The 24,125-nt window shown below is 37.2% G+C and overlaps 1 long non-coding RNA gene across 2 annotated transcripts in view; it reads left to right on the forward strand.

Annotated features, from left to right (window-relative positions):
* Positions 1-19,330, forward strand: part of LOC123595279 — a 194,736-nt gene extending 175,406 nt beyond the window's left edge. Inside the window, exon 6 of one of the 2 annotated variants that reach the window (XR_006711106.1) lies at positions 19,249-19,330. This is a non-coding gene — a long non-coding RNA (uncharacterized LOC123595279). Of the gene's footprint in view, positions 1-2,101; positions 2,231-19,248 lie in introns of those variants that run through there. The other variant, XR_006711105.1, reaches the window with a different exon arrangement.
* Positions 19,331-24,125: the final 4,795 nt, after the last annotated feature.

Here is a 24,125-nt window from a genome sequence, read left to right on the forward strand (position 1 = left end):
CTTATGGGCCAAGACTTAGTAAAAATTGATGGTACTTAAGCCCTAATAATGAAACATTCTTAAATATTGTTGCTAAAATGTCCTTCAAGCAAGACGTGGAAGGCAATACACACATGATGTCAGATCATAGCAGATAATCACTAACATTAAATTTTATATCACTCCTATGAATGGCTATTATAGTCAGCAGGTGACTTTGTTCAATTCTTAAACGGGTCTAGACTATAGAACCAACTGCCTTATGAAAGTGATAGCTGTTTAGGGTGGTTACTCATTCATTGATTTTTGGTATGAGTCCCACTACTGTTAAGCAACAGGTGTTAGTTCATAATCTCTGCACAAGAGTAAACATTCTAATTTGGTTTTATCACAGTCAGTGGGTTCTGTGGTTGGGTAAAACTTTATAATATTCATCATACTAACTGGAAGGCATTGGAGCATTTCTGAATATATTTTTTCCAATCGGAATAGCTAACATTTCTTGGGTACATATTATTTGCCATGATAGTAGGCACTTATAAATGGTATCTGATTTAATCTTTATAGCAACCTGTAAACATTATTGTTCTTTCTGTTTTGTAGAAGAGAAACTGAGGCAGAGTCATACAACTATTAACTAGATGAGCAGAATTTCAAAGTCAGGTTTGACTCCAGAGTACCTGTTCTTTTAACCACTGTGGTGACATCAACCAATGGACAAACATCAGTGTGGTGTTTGTTATGACATGAGAGCTACATATGATATGATGCTTCTGGTTGGATATTGGATTTTTGTGATACAATTAATACAAGTTGAATGTATAGGGGGAAAAAATGAGAGTTCCTAGTTGTAATTTGAAATCTTACAACTACAAACAAGCTAACCTTGATAGACCTGCAAGCACATGTTGGGTTCACCTATTCTAATCACATTTACAATTGTTGCAAATAATGGAATGCCAAAAAACCCACCTAATATTAATGCTAATACCAATACTAATACTAAATGCTAATACTAGATAACTAATGAAGTTAGTTTTTTTCCTGCCCAGGCAAGAGTATAAAAAATATGAATCAGAATTTTGCCTTTCAGTGAACAGTATTAGTATGAAGAAGAACATGTCCCAAAAAAGAAAAACAGCAGCACAATTCGAATATCTGAAAAAGATTATCTGGTAAATGGGAAGTTTAAAGGGAAATAATCTTAACATAAAGGTCAACTGTAAAGACATTTAGGAAGCTGGTTATAAAATTAAAAGCATTATAAACATGAATTAAATATTTCCCAACACCAGCTACATAAGTATAAATGCATGTATGATCTGATTTATTATAAAAGCTTACACAGTATGACACCAATAAAACCATTCTATATCAAAAGGGACAAACCCTAGTACTTCCCCCATATGGCATGTGTTACAGGCAGTTTCATGCACCTGTTGTGGGTGTGTTTTGCAGCGCTTAAAAAAAATAATAACGTATTGAAAAGCCAGTATGGATACAAATTATCTAGAACTTAAAATCTCTTTGCATACATATGTCTGGTATAAATCAAGATAACGTAAACCAAAACCAGAATGCTAAACAAAAGGCAGAAAAGGGTATAACTTTTGAAAGAATTGGAGGAGCAGTTCTATTAGTATCATATAGAAATTTATGATTTTATGTATGCAAATATGAGACATTAACAGATGATGAAAAATTTTGATAATACTCGATAGTTCCATTTGCCTTTCATGGGAAACACAAATGCTTGGATTTAGATTAAAATGTGTAACAATAAGCCTTTGCAATACATTCAGGGAATTAACATCTTTTTATGTGTAAAAAACTAATATATCAAAACGTCATTAAACTAAGCACACTGCCAACAATGACCAGTACTACTCCACAATAAATTCTACTGCCGTTTCTGACATGACCTAGACCAGAAATTCAACTTCTCAAATGTTCGTTTTAGTCATAAGAAGGTGGAATAAAATTGCTTATTTCTCTACTGGAGATGTTAAAGAGAATTTATTACCATTTTTCTAAAATGTTATGAATGTCCTGTTTTTAACAGAATTTGAAGACTGATTAATTTATAAATATAAATAATAAAAATTTACTATTTTTTCTCTAGGTTCAGATTTGAAGAGTCTCTTTGAAAGTGGGAGAGGACAGATCTTACACAGACTTTTCAGCTATGGGAGAATTATTTGAAACGCTAACCCTCCTCCCCAGAATAAAACTCTTGTCATTTTTTCTCCCACTCCCTTGCTCTTTGGGGACTGTTTCTCTTTTAATTTATTGCTCTGTGTTCTAAAAAGTGGAGAGAGATTACAAACACGTTTAAAAAATGTATTAAATATAACTTATGGTAAATTAGTAATACCTCTTGAAGAACCCTGCTAAGATCTCTCCCATGGTGCTTCCTTTGGGGGAAGATAACTCAATTCTGGTGATTTAAAGGTTCTGTCTAGTTCTTTTAAACATTCCTTTGATGTTGTATTGCTCTGCTTGTAATAGACTGTTATTGCCCTATATTGAGTTTACAGAGTGAAGGTAAATCTTTGGTGATGTGATTGTACCACCCCAAACTCAATATTGTTCACAGGGCCTTTATAACTCTCAGCTACACTGCGGCAGAACAGCACACATTTTCATTTTTACCTTTTTAGACTTATTCTTTGTTTTGAAGCTGAAACTATGAATGCTCACATACACTCCACGGTGCTTGCTCTGTGAAGTGGTAACTCATAAGCAGAAAGAAACCTTGTCAGGTGGGTTTTTTTTCTTTTTCTGAAATTGTCCATTTTATTGTTGATCTTTTTCATTACGTTCCATTAGGTACTCTACTATGTTATTGAAAAACACCACTACTGGGAACAGCTCAGTTAGAATATCTATCAAAGTTTCTAGTTTGAAATGTTTTCTAAGGATATAGAACGGCCCTATGAAAGGAGATTCCCCTGAGGAGCCCTAGCGTACCTTGAAATGGATGAACATGATTTCCCCTGGTGGCAGATGTCACACATAAGACTTACATGATCAGAGGTATTAACGTAGACAATTCAATATTAACATTTGCCTGTTTGAATGAAAGTAGAAACTTTCTTTATATAGTGGCTTGTGTTACTTTTTGCTTCTTTTGTGACGTTTCTTGCAAAAAAGAGAGCTAATATATTTCACTGGTACAGCATTCAGCTTTGTTTAAAACTGCTTGGAGAGCAAGACAACACTAAGGTTACTTTTTAGGCACTCATTTCACTTACTGACATGTGCCCTGTTAGTATCCTTTTTCCTGTCATGTTAAAGGGTATGATCACACAGTTTTTTTTTATATGAAGTTTATTGTCAAATTGGTTTTCATACAACACCCAGTGCTCATCCCAACAGGTGCCCTCCTCAATGCACATCACCCACTTTCCCCTCCCTCCCACCCCCCATCAACCTTCAGTTTATTCTCACTTTTTAAGAAAATCATTAAGACAGCATGGTATTGGCACAAAAACAGAACACATAGACCAAGGGAATAGAATGGAGAACCCAGAACTGGACCCACAAAAGTATGGCCAACTAATCTTTGACCAAGCAGGAAAGAATGTCCAATGGAAAAAAGACAGTCTCTTTAACAAATGGTGCTGGGAGAACTGGACAGCAACATGCAGAAGAACGAAACTAGACCACTTTCTTACAGGATTTACAAAAATAAACTCAAAATGGATAAAGGATCTGAATGTGAGCCAGGAAACCATCAAAACCCTAGAGGAGAAAGCAGGAAAGGACCTCTCTGACCTCAGCTGCAGCAATTTCTTACATGACACCTCCAAAGGCAAGGGAATTAAAAGCAAAAATGAACTATTGGGATCTCAGGAAGATAAAAAGCTTCTGCACTGCAAAGGAAACAATCAACAAAACTAAAAGTCAACCAACGGAATGAGAAAAGATATTTGCAAATGACATATTGGACAAAGAGCTATTATCCAAAATCTTTAAAGAACTCACCAAACTCCACACCCAAAAAACAAATAATCCAGTGAAGAAATGGGCAGAAAACATGATCACACAGTTTTTGAGAAATAATTTGTTGATACTCAATTTTTAAAAAATAAAAAATATCCACAAATGTAAGAGGAGATTCTGTATATCACCGTAGGCTGGATTTTTTTTTTTTAATGTTTATTTTTGAGAAAGAGAGAGACAGTGCCAGCAAGGGAGGAGCAAAGAGAGAGGGAGACACAGAATCTGAGGCAGGCTCCAGGTTCTGAGCTGTCAGCACAGAGCCCAACGTGGGGCTCGAACTCACAAACTGTGAGATCATGACCTGAGCCAAAGTCAGATGCTTAACTTACTGAGCCACCTAGGTGCCCCTAACAATTACTTTTTAAATAATAAAATTATTTTAAAGCATCTGAAAACATACAGATGCTGGGGTCCCAATCTGGACTTACTAAGTTAGGATCTCTGGGGATGAGGCCTTGGCATCAGTATTAGAACAAAATTCTCCCAATTATTGCAGTGATGGTTACAAACGTTGGCCTAAATCATAATGTCACTGTGATGTTCATGCATGTTTGATTGGCGTCATAAAATATGATAATAGTTGTGATCAGGACCTGAGTTGAAATTGGATGCTTAACCGACTGAGCCATCCAAGCTCCCCAAGTAGACTGGATTGTAAATAACCAGAAGCATTCAGTATATTATTCTGCTAGGGTAGCTAATAATTGTTACTCCAGATAAGTCAAAATTTTTCCTCTGTGACAAATGCTTTTCATTATCATTTCCCCATTCGTAAAAGTAAAGGAAGCAGTTGTCTTCAGTCTCAGAGGTTGATAAAGATTGGTTGCACCAGTAAATGTCCACAGCATTTGCATTTCTTGTGGTCTTCCTTCAGTTTTCTCCTTCTTGTTACTTCTTTTCACTCTTAGACCTCTTGCAGATGAAAGTCTTCAGAGCTCTACAGTTCTTTATGAAAGAATTAAAGGCATACAATTCGTACGAACAAAGTTTCTGAGGTAATGCTTAATATGCATAATTTTAGAGCATATATTATTCAGTGAGAATGAGGTTCATGATTGAAACTAGAATTGTTTGGATGGGACCTCAGGAAGCATCTCCTAAAGTCTGCAAATACATGGTCATTGGGCCATATATGGATGATAGATATGTTTTATTGAAATTACACATGGCTTGTGCTTGCTTAGGCAGCACATATACTAAATTGTACATGGCTTTAGTTTCGTTTTTGTTTTGGGATTTTTTTTGAATTTTTAAAAATTAGGTGCTAACATTTATTTAGTTTTAGTTTTTATTTATTAATTTTTATTTTATTTAACATTTTTATTTGAGAGAGAGAGAGCAGGGAAGAGGATCTGAGGGAGGGGGAGAGAGGAAGAGAGAGAGAGAGAGAGAGAGAGAGAGAGAGAGAATCTCAAGCAGTTTCTGTGCTCATTGCAGAGCTCGACATGGGGCTTGATCCCACAACCCTGGGATCATGACCTGAGCCAAAATCAAGAGTCAGACGCTCAACCTACTGAACCACCCAGGGGCCCCTTGATGCTAACATTTTAAAATAAGGGTTTTGCCTTAGAATATGGATTTTCACCTTCTTTTGAACAATTGGAAACTTTAAATGACCCTGGGCCAACATTCTCATTGGGGATGCTATCTGGAGGTGGCTTGCATATTAAGTCTTTTGTGGGCTGAAGTCCCCACATGGGCTGCTTCCTTTGCAATACTGCCCACCCCTGTATCATCTGCATTCATGGTATCTGTTTCTAGTCTAATTCTAGCAAGTTATTCACCCTTTTCACTTTGCTCATTCTGGAAAATTGTCTCACCATGTGCCTCACTCCATTTCCATCTGTCAGAATCCTTACACCTCAAAGAGCATTTCCTCCCCATGACTCTCTTCAATCACTCATCATCATCTTCTAGGAATCTCTCCTGCTCTAATTCTTTCTCTGCCTTTTGTTAATTGCACGCAAACTGCCTTGAGTTATATTGCTTGTATTTTCGTTTTGCCTCCTAATAATTGTAAGCACTTGAAAGGCAGGGACTATCTCTGTAACCCACACAGTGACTTCCTGCACAATGCCTGGCACCTAGTATGTTCTCCATAGGTATAGAGTAGTACAGATACAGATATATAGTAATTTAGCATATGGTTTTTATCTGTTAAATCATTGAAGTCAGTATTTATGAAATTAAAATTTCCTATCCAAGTGGCCAAAGAAGTAAAAGTGGGAGGAAAAAAGGAGCAAAATTTTCTAAAAGGGTAACGGCGAGTGGATTATACTGTAACTATCATTCACCTCAGTAATTGTAGCATGAGCTGTTAAATCACAGCTCAAATGTTTTTGGACAGTATCACTGGGACAGAATTTGCCTCAATCCCACCTCCTACCTACACGTTATCTGTTAGCAATTTAGCATTATTTCCACTTGTATGTTCTTCTTTGTTTGGGGATGGTAGGACACTCGGAAACTACATTCCCAGAATCTCTGATGCATGTTCTGGGGTTGGTTCCACTAGGAGCTCCACTAGGAGCTGGTTCCACTAGATCATATCAGATCTGCAAGGTGGAAGGGAATCGGAAGCCATGTTCTCCTTTCTTAGGCAGCAGCAGGCAGACGCGCGGGCTTTTGCAAATGTGAGATTTTGCAGCAGTCTTCTCTGAGCCTTTTTTTCCTAGGAATTACCTGTTTCCTGATTGAAATATCTAGAGCAGTTTCTGCTTTCCTATTTTCCTGATGAAACTCCTACTGGTACATTTAAATTTTTTTTTAAATGTTTATTTATATTTTGAGAGAGAGAGAGAGAGAGAGAGCGGGGGAGGGGCAGAGAGAGATAGAGACAGTATCTGAAGCAGGTCCAAGCTCTGAGCTGTGAGCACAGAGCTGGACGCAGGCTCCAACACACGAAACCTGAGCTCATGACCTGAGCCAAAGTCGGACCTTTAACCAACAGAGCCACAGAAGCGCTCCCCTACTGGTACATTTTGAGAAGGAAATAGGCACAGGGTACCATTTAGTAAATCTATTTCTGAGTTTGACATGGTCAAATATTTAAAATCAGAGCTTCACCAACTAGAAAATGATCTGAATGAATATTTCCAGAATAAAACGTATAGATCCTCCCCATAAAAGAAGCAGAAAGGTGAAGATATTGCAAGTTTTAATCAGCTCACTTGTAAGAAGAATATATATACTTTTTATACAGGAGACTATTTATTTGCAAGGTAAAATATTGTTCTGAAAAGATGACTTAGGCCATGTTTCACTGACGAAAATATTTGACAGGTACAGAGAGAAAACCGTAAATAGTTCGTACCTCAACCTAGATTCAATGGTTAGCAGAATGTTCTGTATATCATAGTAAATATTTACTGACTTCACTATAGAGAAAAAAGAAAAAGTGCCTTCCTTCCTTTCAGCAAAATCTGGTGTGTCTGAACAATATTTCTCATGTTAGATAATTTAAAAGATGCTTATTATTTGGCTTATGGAGCATAATCAATGATCTGAGCACTACTTCATCTAGAAATGGCCTTGGTTCCTGTTTATTAGGTAAGGAAAATGGCATATTACGATTTCCTTGTGCTTTAGGTTAGCTAGAATTTCAGTAAAATTGCTACTGCCAACTTATTTTAATTAGCGTGAAACACAGTATGTAATTTTACTGTGGCTGAGTCAGAGGCTAGTCCATTGAGGTCCACTATGATGAGTTAGAGAGTCATACTCCCATGAGCCCACTCCTCAAAATCGCCCCCGGTCTACAAGACTGAGCTGTCTGGATTGGAATTCAAAGTAATTCTTCTTTGAAAGGATGAATTTAGTTAGTTACAGCTGATTGCATGCCTTTTCTCTGCTACATTTCTACTTGTGCTTGGTTCTTGGCACAAAGAACCTGCTAGATTTCTAGCATCAGACACGTTGACTCCTTATTCTCACAGGTGAATGGATGCAAGTTGACTTTGCACAGGTTAAAGGTTTTCTGTTAGATGCTGCTTTGTCCGGGTTAACATGATCTGTCAGCCATTTCACTTTGCTTTTGACACAGTTTTTTTCAAGGTAAACTAAAAACATTGAGACAAAGGTCTCATGTAGAATAGTAAAGATGAGAGTTGTTTAAAAAAAAGAAAAGAATAAACCAATAATACACAGTAAACATATTTGGATGTGTGGTGAAAGTAATTGGTAACTTGAGGTATTGTGTGCATATTTGTGACAATTAGCTCATTTTTTAGAACAAAGTGGCACTAGACATAAATCTCTTTCTCATCATCCTTATAGAGACCTACTGGAAAATGAACATGTTGAACTAAGAGCGGTGGAACAGAATCTTTATGTACCTCAGTCCAACTAAAAAGAAATCTGGAAAATGCAATTGAATAAAAAAACCTTATAAAACTAAATTGTTGCAACTAGATTTTCTTTCAATTTTCAGGGAACCAGTGAGTATTATTACATAATAGGATTTTATATTAAGAGAAATATGCAGGCTGTCTCTAGTGATCAGTCGTGAGTCATAGCCTTGTGGCTTTTGCACCACAAGCCACTGTTATCACTTAAAAATCTAGAAAATAAAAGTCCTAAAATTTGATTCTAATTTGTTAAAAATAAAAATGCTCTTCTTACCAAAATAAGAATATATACTAATATATTCTACTATATAAAAATTATGTGCATATAAACACGTATCTACTAATAAAACATGTTATAAACATGTATTTACTAAAATAAATATTTTGCCAAAGTAGAAACTTTATTTCTGACAATCAAATGATTTAAAAATATATATAAAATATATTTATTAGTGGTAAATCCCAAACAATTAGAAGTGTATAAAACACAATCCCTTTTCCTAATCCCTTACTAGGGCTATAAATAAAGTCAATAATATGGCATGTATTCTCCTAGTTTTCTCCCATATATTTTTAGACATACATATGTATACAGATTTTTTAAAGTTTCAAATGGGATAACACTAATCATACTATTCTATGACTTGCTTTTCCCCCCACAATAATGTATTGTGGACACCTTTCTATGCAAATATATAAGGACTAGAAACTTATTTATTTTATTTTTTTAAGTAGGCTCCATGCCCAAGGTGGGGCTTGAACTCACCCCTGGGATCGAGTCACATGCTCTATTGACTGAGCCAGCCAGGTGCCCCAGGACTGTAAAATAATTTTATAAATAAAATAACCAAGAAGTTAAAATAATTGCATATTATTTTATTTATCATTATTATATTTTGCATTTCATATATTTGATGTACTTTAAACTATTTGTAAATTATTGGTAAATTGGGTCTTTTATTAATAAATTGTTGAAAACACTTTCTTGAAAATGTATTCATGGTAATGAAAGTAGGTTTAAAACTTTTCATATTTTTACTTAGTTTAAAAATATATATTGGGGCATCTGGGTGGCTCAGTTGGTTAAGGGTCAACTCTTGATTTTGGCTTAGGTCATGATCTTGGGTTTGTGGGATCAAGCCCTGCATTGGGCTCTGTGCTGATGGCCCAGAGCCTGCTTCAGATTCTCTCTCTCCCTCTCTCTTTGCCCTTCTCCCCCAACATTCTTATTCTCTCTCTGAAAATAAATAAACATTTAAAAAATATATCAATTAAGTATTTAATTATTTATAGAGGTATCCTGTGATTCAACGAATGTAAGTTTAATGTAATCTCTAATGATGTTTTATGCTGATCTGTAAAGAAATCATTCATAAGGTTGCATAACCTGAAAGTCTTGAGTCAAAAGTCCATTCATCTTCATGCCTCAGTGGAAAACGGATTGCACTATTAGTTATATGGAGGATAAAAGGAACTAAGATTTTAGGAATAACTTCACTTGGAGAGTTGCACAAGAATGAGAGTAATGTTTTAAGAAATGTAGAACCAACCAGATGTTTGGAAATTATATGGCTTGAGATTTTTTTTTTCTTCTGACTTAGTGTTTTCTGTGTGAGATAAGATAGAAGTGAGGGCAGACCACCCTCAAGATTACTGTGGCATATAGGTTCTGTTGGATTAGAACATCTTCTATATTTTTGAAGTGCCTAACTGAAAATTTAATTGCTTAGGAGAGAGAGGTGATGAATTAACAGTATGACCAGGATTACATTGCTAAGTTCAATGGTCAATGCTTATTCCTCATTTGCTTGACCTTTTAGCATGATTTGAAACAGCTTTTTTTTTTAACATTAGTGATTTAAAATTTTTAAATTTTTTATTTTTCCTAGCTTCATTGAGATATAATCGACATATAACACTGTACAAGTTAAAAAATTTTTTTTAATGTTTTAGTTTTGAGAGAGACAGAGACGGAGCATGAGCAGGGGAGGGGCAGAGAGGGAGACACAGAATCTAAAGCAGTCTCCAGGCTCAAGCTGCCAGCACAGAGCCCGACGCGGGGGTTGAACTCACAAACCATGAGATCATGGCACGAGCCGAAGTTGGATGCTTCACCGACTAGGCCACCCAGGTACCCCAATGTTGTACAAGTTTAAAGTGTGCAATGTGTTGTTCTGATACACTTACATGTTGCAAACTGATTAACAGCTTAACTTTAGCTAACACCCCATCCATCGTAACACATACTTACCATTTCTTCTTTGTGGTGAAACCATTTAAGATCTGCTCTTTTAGCAACTTTCATGTAAATAATACTAAATACTGCTAACTATGGTTATTACACTGTACATTAGATCCCCAGGACTTACTCAGCTTATAACTTGAAGTTTGTACACTTTGACCAGCATCTCCCATTTTCCCTTACCTCCAAGCCCCTCATAACCACCAGCCTAGTCTCTTGAGAATGTTTTCTATTAAGAGATTTTTAAATATGTAAATCAATGCTACTCTTCTCACTATTTTTTGTCTTGGAAAAATACAACTCATTTTTATTAAAATAATTATATATGTTAATGTATAAGGGGTTTATTGTTATATTTAAATGAATGAATAAATACCTTAAATGTTTCTCAGTTTTAATTTCTAGGGTTGTAAATATGGATAGATATAGCTCACATAATCAAAAGAGCTTTGGGATCATCATTGCTTTTTAAGAGCATAAAGAGGTACTGAGACCAAAGTCATTGTGAAATGCTAGACTAAATTAAAGGAGAAAATAGATTAAAATAAGATAGAAGGATAAAACAATCATTTTACTATTAAACCTGGGGGAAACGCCAAGAATAAGAGCAGAACACTTTTACTTCAAAGGCAACATTTTTAACATGCCAATCAAATTTAAAGATTTTGATTTAAAATTTTTTTTAATGTTTATTTATTTTTGAGACAGAGAGAGACAGAGCATGAACGGGGGAGGGTCAGAGAGAGGGAGACACAGAATCGGAAACAGGCTCCAGGCTCCGAGCTGTCAGCACAGAGCCCGATGCGGGGCTTGAGCTCACAGACCGCGAGATCGTGACCTGAGCCGAAGTCGGCTGCTCAACCGACTGAGCCACCCAGGCGCCCCAAAGATTTTGATTTAATATGTAAAACTGTTAAAAAAGATAATTTCAAACAGAAAATGTAAATTAAATATGGAAAACTGATTAAACTATCGTTAAAATAAAAAACAGAGACCAGCCTTGAAAGTTCCCTGAGAAGGCAAAGCCAGTTTAGTCATAGAAGCAAAGCTTAATTTTGTTTATTTTGCAAGGCTAACTTATTATGGGTCATTTCTTGCTTATCCTTCTGAAAATCGTAAGCAAAACAAACTGTTTTCCAAGGTTGGTATGAGGTAACCACTGATCAATTCCCTGTCATTTAAGAAAATCCTACCATAATCAATCACTATGAAGAATAAACAGTCTCTGCTTTATCACTATATAAGTTGCTTTATAACCAATATACCTAAGCCTCATTCCATGCTTTGGTTTGAGTATGCTACTGCTTTGTAAATTGTCTTTTCAGTGTGTATCAGTCAATCAATTTCTACTAATTAATACTTTGGTGAGTCATGGTTTTAATATTTGTTATTTCTGAATTTTTGACAATAGTATACTCTTTAAAAGTTTTGTTTAATGTTTTTATAAACTTATTTTTGAGAGAGAGCACGTGCGGGAGCAGGGGAGGGACAAGGAGAGAGGGGAACAGGAGATCTGAAGCAGGCTCTGTGCTGATAGCAGCAAGCCCGATGTGGGGCTTGAACTCACAAACTGTGAGATCATGACCTGAGCCGAAGTTGGACACTCAACTGACTGAGCCACCCAGGTGCCCCAACAATCGTATACTTTTTAAGTAGTGCCCCCTTCCACCCATGTTTAAAAAAATCTCCTGAAGCATTTATAGAAAACCTACATTTAAGTCGTTAGACTTAATTGTAATTAAATCCTGAAAAAATAAAACAAACGCAAAATAAAAATCAAAGCCTAATAATTCAGAAAAATAAAAAGCAAGCAAAAAAAAAGATTAGAAATGGATGCATTCTTTAAAAAGTTCTTATGAATAAATAAATCCCAAAATATAAGTAAAAGTCAATTTAACTATGTCTCTCAGTGGAAATAAATGAGGAAGAGAAAATCAGACAGAGGGTTAGTTTTATTAGGAAGAACAAAATATCAGAATTTAGAGAAGCTGAATTAATGCATTGCAAATTAATGCCATATAATAAATTCTATTATGTACAAGACCCCGTGTTATGATCTTCAAGGAAACCTTAGATGAATTGTAAAGAGCACTGTGGTCAAGATATTCAGAGTTTAAAATAAAAAACATATCCAAAGTGATTTTGATGATAAAATCAAGTGTATTATTTTTCTGGAGAGAAAGCGTGTGTGTGAGCCGGGGTGGGGGTGGGGGGTTGGGGAAGAGCAAAGGAGACAGAATTTTAAGCAGGATCTATGCTCAATGTGGAGCCTGAAGCAGGGGCTTGATCCCACAGCCATGGGATCATGACCTGGGCTGAAATCAAGAATCGGATGCTTAACAGACTGAGCCATCCCAGGTTCCCCTAAGTGTAATTTTTTGAACTGATAAAATTTGTCACAGGATATAAAATAATGAAAGAAAATTTTAATTCTTCTGAAGTTTTTAATTACATTGATAACTACATATGTTTCAAATGTAGACAGACATAAGCCTTGGCAACAACATCCATTGATATATTTATTCAATTCAATGCATCACAATTCAAATCTACTCATTCATTTCTGCATATAGTCAGGGAATCATTTAGTTATATAGGGAATATGTACTGAATATCTACTATGTGCCAGGTAATTTGCAGGTGCTGAGAATCAAAATAGATCAAACTGGCCCTCATAGAACTTAGAATCTACGGTAGAGAAAAGATAGTAATCCAATCACAGGAATAAACAGATACTTCCAAAAACTGTCACTGGCTTTGAATGAGCATCACAGATTGTTACTGGAGTCGGGTTTTCTGGTCCTACAAGAATAGAAAAGAAGCCAGACCCAAAAGTCAAAGGCACAGGCAAGGCTTTGTTGGGTGTCCAGCTCTCGCTGAAGGGACACACAGCACTAACAGAGAGGTCAGTTACGCTGGGCTCAGGAAGAGATGGGAGGCCTTGCTCATATAAAGTTCCCTTTTAGGTGCCCACTCCAACCAATACGCTAATGAGGGAAAGGGGGAAAAAAATGCCTCATCCTGATTGATTAGAAGGGCCTTGTCCTTGTTCGTAGATATTGTCAGGCAACCCAGGCAGCTCCCTGGCGCTCTTCGGAGCCAGGGTCCTGTTTTAAGTCCAGCTCATATATGAGGCCACATTCAGGCCACATCCTGATTGTGCTCTGTAAGAATACAGTTTAACAATAACGGCCAAGAAAAAGCACCCTAGGTGCATAATATTTTTCATCTGGGGCTTGTTCCCACGGTCAGTAACTGTTAGTATGAAGTAGAGGACAGGAGGATCCCATGTAGTCGGGATTCTAAGAAGGCTTCTGTGAGAATGTACTATTTGAACAAGTCTTTGAGGGTGTGGAGAAGAGAGGGAAAGGAAGATGTCATGGATGATGGAGAAGATGAGGAACTGAGAGGCCCGGGTATTGAATTTGCCTGATATATTGGCAAGGATTAAAGTGAGCAAGACCAACAGCCAGATGTCAAAGTTCAGTGACTGAGGAGGAGGGCTCAGAAGATGGACTAGTTGAATGGCGTGAGCCTGAAAACTGCCAGGCTTTGTTACAAGTTTCATTTGTTTTTTTTTTTTTCTCTTTCTGAGCTTTTCATTTTATTATTTATTTATTTATTTTTCTTTCTGAGCTTTTTTTTTTTGACTTTTTGATTTCACTGTTTATTAGCTTGACTCTTTTTTTTTTTTATCAATATATGAAATTTATTGTCAAATTAGTTTCCATACAACACCCAGTGCTCATCCCAAAAGATGCCCTCCTCAATACCCATCACCCACCCTCCCCTCCCTCCCACCCCCCCATCAACCCTCAGTTTGTTCTCAGTTTTTAAGAGTCTCTTATCGTTTTGTTTTTAAAAAGTAGAAGAAGAATGGTCTAAAAGTTTTATCAAGGGAGAAAGGGATGAAAGTCCTAATTCTCAGGTATAATAGGTGTGAAAGATTAAAAAGCCACAGCTAGTTGTGGTGGCCATGAGAATGTGCCTTGCAGACCTCAGACTCCAGGGAAGTTCATGAACCAAGGGCCCCAGCTGCTGGCTCTGGCATGCTTCCCCCATGCTGCCCAGCACATCCTGAGGGGGCAGGAATACCAAGGCAAGACAACGCTGGGGAGATACGGGTCCACTTTGATGGCTACTTTTGCCTCAAGGACTCCTGGATGGGGCACAACAGTCTAGTATGCCTCCCTTTCTCCCCACTTCGCGCGTGTCCGAATTATATCACATTCCCATGACTCTCCCAGCCTTTTCTGGCCCTTTCCCCATTTTCTCTTACACAGGCATTTTCCCTAAGAGAATCCCATCATAGGTCTGCTTCCCAGGAGAAGACAGACACAACAGACTCCAGGAAGAGGTACTTCAGTTCAGCTACTATCTATTGCCACAATGGTTTACCTCAGAGTAGGAATGGCAAAATCCCAGAGGAAAGTAGGGTCTTACCCTAGGAAAGGAAGGTTGGCATTTTACAGTTCCTTCTGCCCTCACCCCAAAACACTCTACTTTGTCCTTAATATTATTTTCTCTTTTCAATATTGACTAGTTAAATCTTTGTGATAGATGGGCCCTAGTCCACAGATAAACAGTTGAGAACTACAGATTTTCCCACCTACTTTTTAAAAAGCAAGAAGTTAAGGTATACTAGAACGATGTATATCTATTTTACTTCTTAAAATCTATGGTGATATATTTTTAAAATGTAATACTATTCTGATTTCAGGGATTGTTTTTGAAAACTATATGTCACATACTGCCTGCCTTAACACATATTAATTTATTTTACTTTTATAATCTCTTATAGTAAAAGACTAAAGCTTTCCTAAGCTTTTATTGTCAGAGGCCAAATAATTTAAATTCCTATAGTCCTTGAATAATTATTTCATTTATAAAATTTTCAAATCTTTATTTTGAGAGAAATGGAGAAAGAACACTTGGCGATCTTCTTGTCCTAGGAAGATCAATACCCCATCTAGTGCAACATTAGACAAGAGGTTTCCATGGCCATGTTTGTAGAGTTCAGATGTGAAGAACATGACCCATTAGGTGAACTGCAAGAATAAAGCATAGAGGAACACCAATAGCCATCATTCAAACCAAGTCATTTATAGTTCTCTTCTATAACACACCTGCTTGCCAGATGAAATTCCGCTGCTCCATGAAGTACCCTAATTTGCATGGACTTTCAGTGACCTATCTGTGAGCACATAGGAAGCACACACCTGCCTACAAGGCTGGGTCCTTTTTTTTATGTGTCATTGCTTACTACAGGGAAGTATAATAGAGCAAGACAACATAGATTAAAAATTACAGATATTAAAGAGGAAATAGGAATAGCAAGTGATCAGATTAAGTAATTATAGTGTGATAGAGAAGGGACAAGACAGAACCAACAGTAAAAAAAAAATGATTTATATCCAGGAAATTCTCTGTGGGCTATGACAGTTTCTTTCATGGAGTTAAAACACAGCAAGCTATAACTCCTTCATTTATTGGTCTTGCAAAATAATGAACTCAATTTTCTTGGACAAAATTTGAGGACAATGGAACTTGAGCCTCTAAATGGACAGTTGGCTAATGGATTATGATAGAACCAAAGTCCACAGAGAGACGCTCAGAGAGCGTGCAGCTCACAGAGAGAGTGCAGGCAGCTCCCAGAGCTTCGGGAAATCCACAAGGATACCCCTTCTTGCTCTCTGATGGTATCTTCAAATCTTGGCTGAGAAATATTAAGGTGGTAGGTATGTATTTTCAGTGAATTTTTGGACAGGCAGATTTAGGAATTCATTGAAACAAGATCGGTTCTCCTATATAATAGGAATATAAATGGGAATTTCACCATGGGAAGGTGGGTAAAACAGATGGGGGAAGTCAGGAGACGTGGGTTCTGATCTTTGCTGAAAACCAGAGATGTGTTGCTATGGGGAAACTACAACTACATCTTTTGTCATCACTTGTAAAATAAAAATTTTAGATTGATCTTTAAAAGTTCTTTTCAAGCCCTAAAATGTTATAATGCATGATATATTTTCTATCTCCTGAGGAACGATTTCTTCTAAATGTTAATTTCATTGCAGTATTCTTCCCTGTTAGAAATTTCCAGACTAAAATGAATATGCAATGCTGCTCATTGTTAAAACATTCCAAGGAGTAAATCAAAGTGATTTTGAAGAAAATACATCATACTACCTCATACAGATATACCAAAATAAAAATAAGAATTAATATGGTTAACTAGAATAAAACAGATTATACCTGTCATTGTTATAGAGTCATCCTAAAGAAAATCTCACACAATCTGTTTTTGTTTTTGCATTTTCTTTCTAAAGTATTTTTCCTGCAGGTGAATTGCCTTAAACCTATGATCCATCACAGTTGAAAGATCATTAGTGATGCTACAATCAGGAATAAAGTCTTAGCCACAGGAAATCAACTTCTCATGCATTGAAAACTGCAGTTCAGACTATCTTGGCTTTCTTGCTCCTCCGTTAGTGATTTTTCTTTCAATGTCTCAGTTAGTCATACATCTGCAAACTCCAGCATCAATTTTCTTTTTGTCTTTGCTTTGATCTGTGCCATAGGCCAGTGAAAAGGAAGGTTCCCATTCTCGAAGACAGTGGCACTAAGCTCATTCTGGCTTCTGGAGGGGTTTGGCTACCAGAGGCACAGCAGGAAATAAATGGACAGGAGGAGAAGAAGGTCGGGTTATTTCTTCCCTCTCCTCTGGCTTTTGCTCTGTGGTTGTGTCCGTCTCACGTGGGTGAGCTCTCACTTAGTCCGGAAACATAGCTTCTTCCATTTGCCCTAAGTCTTACAGTGGTTAACGGTTTCCTGCTGTTGCTAGTTCCTGGCTGACTCACCATCTCTTCCTTTGAAAAATAGTACCTTTATTCAATTCTCTTTAGGATCCCAGTGAATGTGTCTCCTGCTGACTAGTATGCCATCTTTCAAGAGTTTCTAAAGTCTTCCTATTACAGATTTAGGAAAAGTACCTTTATCCCCCAAGAAGTGTACTTTGATTTTAAGGAAAAGTTTAATTTTAATAGCTCTCGTGAATTTTTAAGACTAAAGATGTTACATAAAGGAAACAGATCTCTTCGGAGTAGTAGTAAGCTTTTTACTTCTGTCCGTGATCAGGATAACATGCTCAGGGCCAATCCTGAAAGAGTTGACAATGGAGCAGTCTCTATTATGTCTTTTTCTTTCTCTTAGACTTTCCTTCTCACCCTACTGAATAATAAGTCAATCTCTTTTGCACCCCTCCCTCCAAAAAAAGAAAAAAGAAACCTACCCAAATCTTTTTGGATACATTCATTCTTATCAGTGCCACTTTATACCTGAGACAGCAACTATTTCTATTTTGTGATTTTTTTTCAGACTCCTTAACGTTCATGTGGCAATCGCTGGTATGAGATTGACTTTCCAGTGTTACCGTACAACACATCATAAGGCATCCACAAAAGACCAAAGATACTAGAATAAGCCAACTGATAACTGAGCTTTGATATACTGAGCTGCCATCATCTCTCTTTTCACTTAACGAATTCTTTGAAAGGAAGTTGGAAATAAAAGGCAAGGAGCAAAATGCCCAGTTGCCCAACAGAGATTTCTTTAAACTAAAGATCACCTAACACATTTGTTTCTCCTTCCTTTTTTCTTGTTAACTATGTCTGATCCTGCCCTACAGGTGCTGGTTGATACATTTTACCTGTGCTGGCTTCTCTTTTTTCTTCTACCTGTAACTCTTCCTGGATTCAGGATATTTGTGAAAAGATTTTATCACATAACTGCATTCTTGGATTGAGTCTTAGAATCTCTAATCATAGAGCAAAACTGAAAGGCAATTAAATTTTGTAAACCCTATGAAATTACAGCATTGTGACATATGGCAGGGGCGATTATATGTAGCAAGAAAACTGTTTTCCTTTTGATAGACAAAGTTTGGTCATGTGCACATACTCCAAACTGTGGAACTTGCTACTGGGAAAACAGAACATCTCAAAAATCAATGCCTGTGGTATGCTACCTGAGTTTCCTCCCCTCCCCTACACCACTCCTTTTGCTTTCCCCCCCTTTTTTAAGGGTTAAACTGGGTGGTTTTCAGAGTTTTACAAGAGAACTATTAGTGAAAAACAATCTGATACATTCAACTTACTAAGGCCCTACTCTTTCCCTCTAATCTTTCAGCAGGACCCAAGGGAGGCTAAAGTTTAGATCAGTCTATTCTCCACAAGAACTTTGATTCACTATTAAATTCCGTCTAATGAAGATGACTTTGCCATCCCACGGCCATCAGCGGGCTATGTGTGGGACAATGCAAAACCCACCTTGTATAGAGGAACATTGTTCTTTCTTCTTAGTTACCCTAGTTGAATAGAATCTCATGGAAATTCACATGCGCAAGAGACCTGTGAAATCACAAGAGTATTAATCTCTAGGGTGCCTTGGTGAGTCAAGTTAAGGAAATAACTATTTTGCTTAAGTACACACTTGTTCATGTCTTACAGCATGTCATGTTTATGATAAGAGCAAACAGCTGAGATAGAAACGTGGAGGGGAGAGGGAGGAAGAGAGAGGGTTTTTTTTTTCAATGATAAAAGTTAAGATAATAACAAAAAATAATGTAACTATTTAAGAGTATGCACTAATCATATTGAATCTAATTTTCTCGCCTTGCAGATAAGAAACTACAGCAAAAAAGAGAGTGTTACAGGTTTGAGGCTTCTGGAGCTCACTTTAATGCTTAAGGAATTTCTCATATGTCAATCATACATACTGAAAAAGTCACAAATTATGAGACAAACTTTGATTGTGAAATTAAGCTATTCTATTTAATAAAATTCTATCATTACAATGTTTATTTACTTCTCTTTACTATTAACTTCACATAGCACATTAAAAATTCGTCAAAATTAGACACATGCAACTATGTAAATAAACAGTGTTTCTGTGCTAATGATCCAAGCTAGTGGCAGAGACAAAGATCTGTATTTTTAAAAAGCATTATAGCATTGGGGCACCTGGGTGGCTCAGTTGGTTAAGCGTCCGACTTCGGCTCAGGTCGTGATCTTATGGCTTGTAGGTTTGAGCCCCACATCACGCTCTGTGCTGACAGCTCAGAGCACCACTTGTGCTCTGTCCCTCAAAAATAAATAAACATTACCAAAAAAGCATTATAGCATAATGGTTGTATGTATGGGCTCTTAAATTCCATGATATACTACCTGTGTAATTTGTACACACTACTTAAGCTCCTTGGGTCTCAGTTTACTCATTCATTTTTTTTTTAATGTTTTTATTTTTATTTTTGAGACAGAGAGAGACAGAGCATGATCAGGGGAGGGGCAGAGAGAGAGGGAGACACAGCATCCGAAGCAGGCCCCAGGCTCCCAGCAGTCAGCACAGAGCCCGACGCGGGGCTTGAACTCACTGCAAGATCATGACCTGAGCCTAAGTCGGATGCCCAACCAAGTGAGCCATCCAGGAGCCCCATCAGTTTACTCATTTATAAAATGATAATTATTTGTCTATAAAACTACTGCCTGAGTTGTACGGTAATGTGAAAATTCACTGAGATAATACATAGAAAGCACTTAGAAGAATATTTGAAGCACGAAGTATTATATGCATTACCATTATCAATATTTCATTCATCAGACGCCATTCATGCAGCAACTGCAAGGCAATCAAGTAGAAACATTTAGCATATTAGAGATCAAATACATTAGTTAGCTTGCAGCAAAATGTTAGCTCCTTTTTTAAATGTTTATTTATTTTATTTTGAGAAAGAGAGCAAGCATGAGTGGAGGAGGGGCAGAGGGAGAGGATGAGAGAATTTTTTTCAATTTTTCAAATGTTTATTTATTTATTTTGAGAGAGAGAGAGAGAGAGTGCGAGTGCAGGAGAGGGGCAGAGAGAGAGAGGGAAAGAGAGAGAATCCCAAACAGGCTACATGCAGAGCCTGATATGGGGCTCAAACTCATAAACTGTGAGATCATGACCTGAGCCAAAATCGAGTCAGATGCTTAACTGACTGAGGCACCCAGGCACCCCTAGGATGAGAGAATCTTAAGCAGGTTCCACACTCAGTGCAAAGCCTGAAGTGGGGCCTGAGGGAGGGCTGCTTCTCACAGCCACGACATCGCGACAGCTGATATCAAGAGTCGGATGCTTAAACAACTGAGCCACCCAGGTGCCCCACAAAATGTTATTTCTTATTAATTCTCTTTTATTAAACTAGTTAGAAAACATATCTATATTTATATCTATATCTGTATCTATGATATATCATAATTACTTTATCCGTTCATCCATCCATGGACACTTAAGTTGTTTCCATGTCTTGGCTGTTGTAAATAATGCTGCAATGAATGTGGGGTGCATATATATTTTTGAGTTAGTGTTTTCATTTTTAGTGGGTAAATACCCAGAAGTAGAGTTGATGGATCATAGAGTATTCTATTTTTAATTTGGGTGGGAACTTCATAATGTTTTCCACAGTGGCTGCACCAATTCGCCTTTCCACCAAGAGTGCACAAGAGTTTGCTCCCTTTTCTGCACACCCTTACTATTATTTTTTTATTTCTTGTCTTTTTGATAGATAACCATGGGTGAAAGAAGAACTCATCAGTGAATTTAGGAACTACGTTAAACTAATGATGGAAACACAAAGTTACAAAAACTCATGCAGTGCGGGTAACACGGTGCTTGGAGGGAAATTTATAGATTTAAAGTATTTGTATGAAAAAAGAAGAAAGGTATAATATTGATGAAATTAGAGAAACAATTGGGGAATTTAACAATGTTAACAGCTAGTTGTTTGAAAAGATCAACAGGATGGATAAGCCCCTAACAAGATAGATCAAGAAATAAAGAGAGAACATAAATTATATGTATATCAGGAATAAAGAGGGAATATCACTACAGATCTATAAAGACATTAAAGGAATGATAAGAGAATATATGGGCAACTTTATGCCAATACATCTAACAACTTGGATGAAGTGGATAAATTTTTTGAAAAATAAAACTTACCAAAACTTATACAAGATAAAACAGAAAATCTGAAGAGCCATATATATATATATATATATATATATATATATATATATTTTTTTTTTTTTTTTAATTTTTGAGACAGAGAGAGAGAGAGAGCACAGGGAGGGGCAGAGAGAGAGGGAGAGGGAGAATCCCAAGCAGACTCTGCACCACCAGCACGGAGCCCGGCATGGTGCTTGAACTCACAAACTGTGAGATCATGACCTGAACCAAAATCATGTTTAACCGACTGAGCCCTGCAGGCGTCCCTGAAGAGCTCTGTATTTTTATAAATTTATTAATTGATTATAAGAATAACATTTTCCCTCTTTGTACTTCATGCCTGATATTTTAACAGAGAGTCTTAACGAATTTTGTATGTGCCATGGCCATGGACCCTTTCTGTCCATTTGGGCTGCTATAACAAAATACCAGAGCCTGGGTAGCCTCTAAACAACAGAGGCTTTTTTTTTTTCTCATTTATTTCTCATGGTTCTGGAGGCTGGAAGTCAAAGATCACAGTACAATATGATAGGGTGAGGACTCTCTTTTGGGTCACAGCTTTCCCATTGTACCCTCACATTATGGAAAGGGCTCTCTCTGGGGTCTCTTTTATGAAGGTACTGATTCCACTCATGAGGGCTTTACCCTCATAACCTAATTGCCTGCCAAAGGTCCTACTTCCTGATACTATCACACTGGGCATTAGGATTTCAACCTATGAATTTTAGGGGGGGGGACACAGTTACTCAGATGATGGCACCTTCTTTGGCAGTGAAGAGAAGCTATCCTTTTCAGAATAATGCATAAAATGCATTTATGCATAAAGAAAAATATACAAGATTACAGTGAAAAATTATTATATTGAAATGCAATTATCAAAATATTTGTGATAGCATTTTATGTGCTTTTTTAAAAGTTTATTTATTTATTTTGAGAGAGACAGAGACAGCGTGATTGGGAAAGGGCAGAGAGAGAGGGAGACAAGAATCTCAAGCAGTCTCCACACTGTCAGTGTGGAACCCGACACAGGGCTCAAACCCACGAATCTGTGAGATTGTGACCTGAGCCAAAACCAAGAGTCAGTTGTTTAACCAATCGACTGAGACACCCAGGTTCCCCTGTGCTTTCTTATTAACACCCTAAATAATCATATCTATTAGTAGATCTAATAACTATCATTATTTCATAGTAATGTTGAGTGTAAATGTTTTTTGAGATAGCTGATATAATAGTAATAGAATATAAAAGTATCTAGGATTGCTATTGGTGTTTTATACCTGATTTTGATAGATTTGTTTTCCTTGTCAATTATTACTTAGATATGATGTTCACTATTAATGCTCCAAATATACAAATTATATAAATAAGGGTCTTATCCACAGTGGTGCTTAGTAGTAATAATTACTTTTTTACTCTAGCTTTTTGATTTGCCCCTAAAATAGTGGTGGAAATCAGGTCTGCTTAAGATTACTAAGCTTTTGTGGGAGTTCCAGAATGTTGCATCTGGGGATTGCAGTTTATTTCACATATAGAATTTAGGCCTTTTTAAAAAGCAGGAACAGATTTGGGTTCTGGAATAGGAAAGTTGGGTGAATTAGGTATATCAGGTTACTATTATTTGCGCTTTGCAAAGACATCTTTGAATGAGGAATGATGGAGGATGGATGAAACTGAAGAGGAAGACAAAAGAAAAGATGGAAAATGGTACAGGAGAAACACAAAACGTGGGTCAGTCAAAGGTTGCTTCTTCTAACATCTTATTCCAATGAAAGAAGCTCTAGAATAGGATTTGTGGAATACACCAAAGGGAAATGTGCCTCTCTTGCTATAATTAGTTTTATAAGGTATTTAATCCAGGGATTTCCTTTGTACAGCTATGTGGGGTCCTTGTGTCCCCCAGATACCCTCTTTTGAAGAAAGTCAGTTTTTCTCTTTTTCAGACTGTTGGTGAGTTGAAATCTATCCAGGGCCTGAGTCTGAAAGCTTGTAAGGAAGTCAGAGAAAAAAGGTGCAGCACTGAGGGGCACCTGGGTGGCTCAGTCAGTGGAGCATCGGACTTAGGCCCAGGTCACGAGCTCATGGTTCATGAGTTTGAGCCCTGCAACGGGTTCTGTCTGGGAGCCTGGAGCCTGCTTTGCATTTTGTGTTTCTGTCTGTCTCTGCACTCCACGCCCCCCCCGCCCCGTCCCACCCCACTTGTGTTCCATCTCTGTCTCTCTCTCTTTCAAAAATTAATAAACATTTGGGGTGCCTGGGTGGCTCAGTCGGTTGAGCATCCGACTTCGGCTCAGGTCATGATCTCACGCTTTGTGGGTTCAAGCCCTGCGTTGGGCTCTGTGGTGAAAGCTCGGAACCTGGAGCCTGCTTCGGATTCTGTGTCTCTGTCTCTCTCTGCCCCTTCCCCCACTTATGCTCTATCTTTCTGTCTATCAAAAATAAATAAAATGTAAAAAAAAAAAATTAAAAAAACAAAAACATTAAAAAATTAAAAAAAAGATTCAGCATTGATGGACTGT

Source organism: Leopardus geoffroyi, chromosome B1 (assembly GCF_018350155.1).
Source record: "Leopardus geoffroyi isolate Oge1 chromosome B1, O.geoffroyi_Oge1_pat1.0, whole genome shotgun sequence".
Lineage (NCBI taxonomy): Eukaryota > Metazoa > Chordata > Mammalia > Carnivora > Felidae > Leopardus > Leopardus geoffroyi.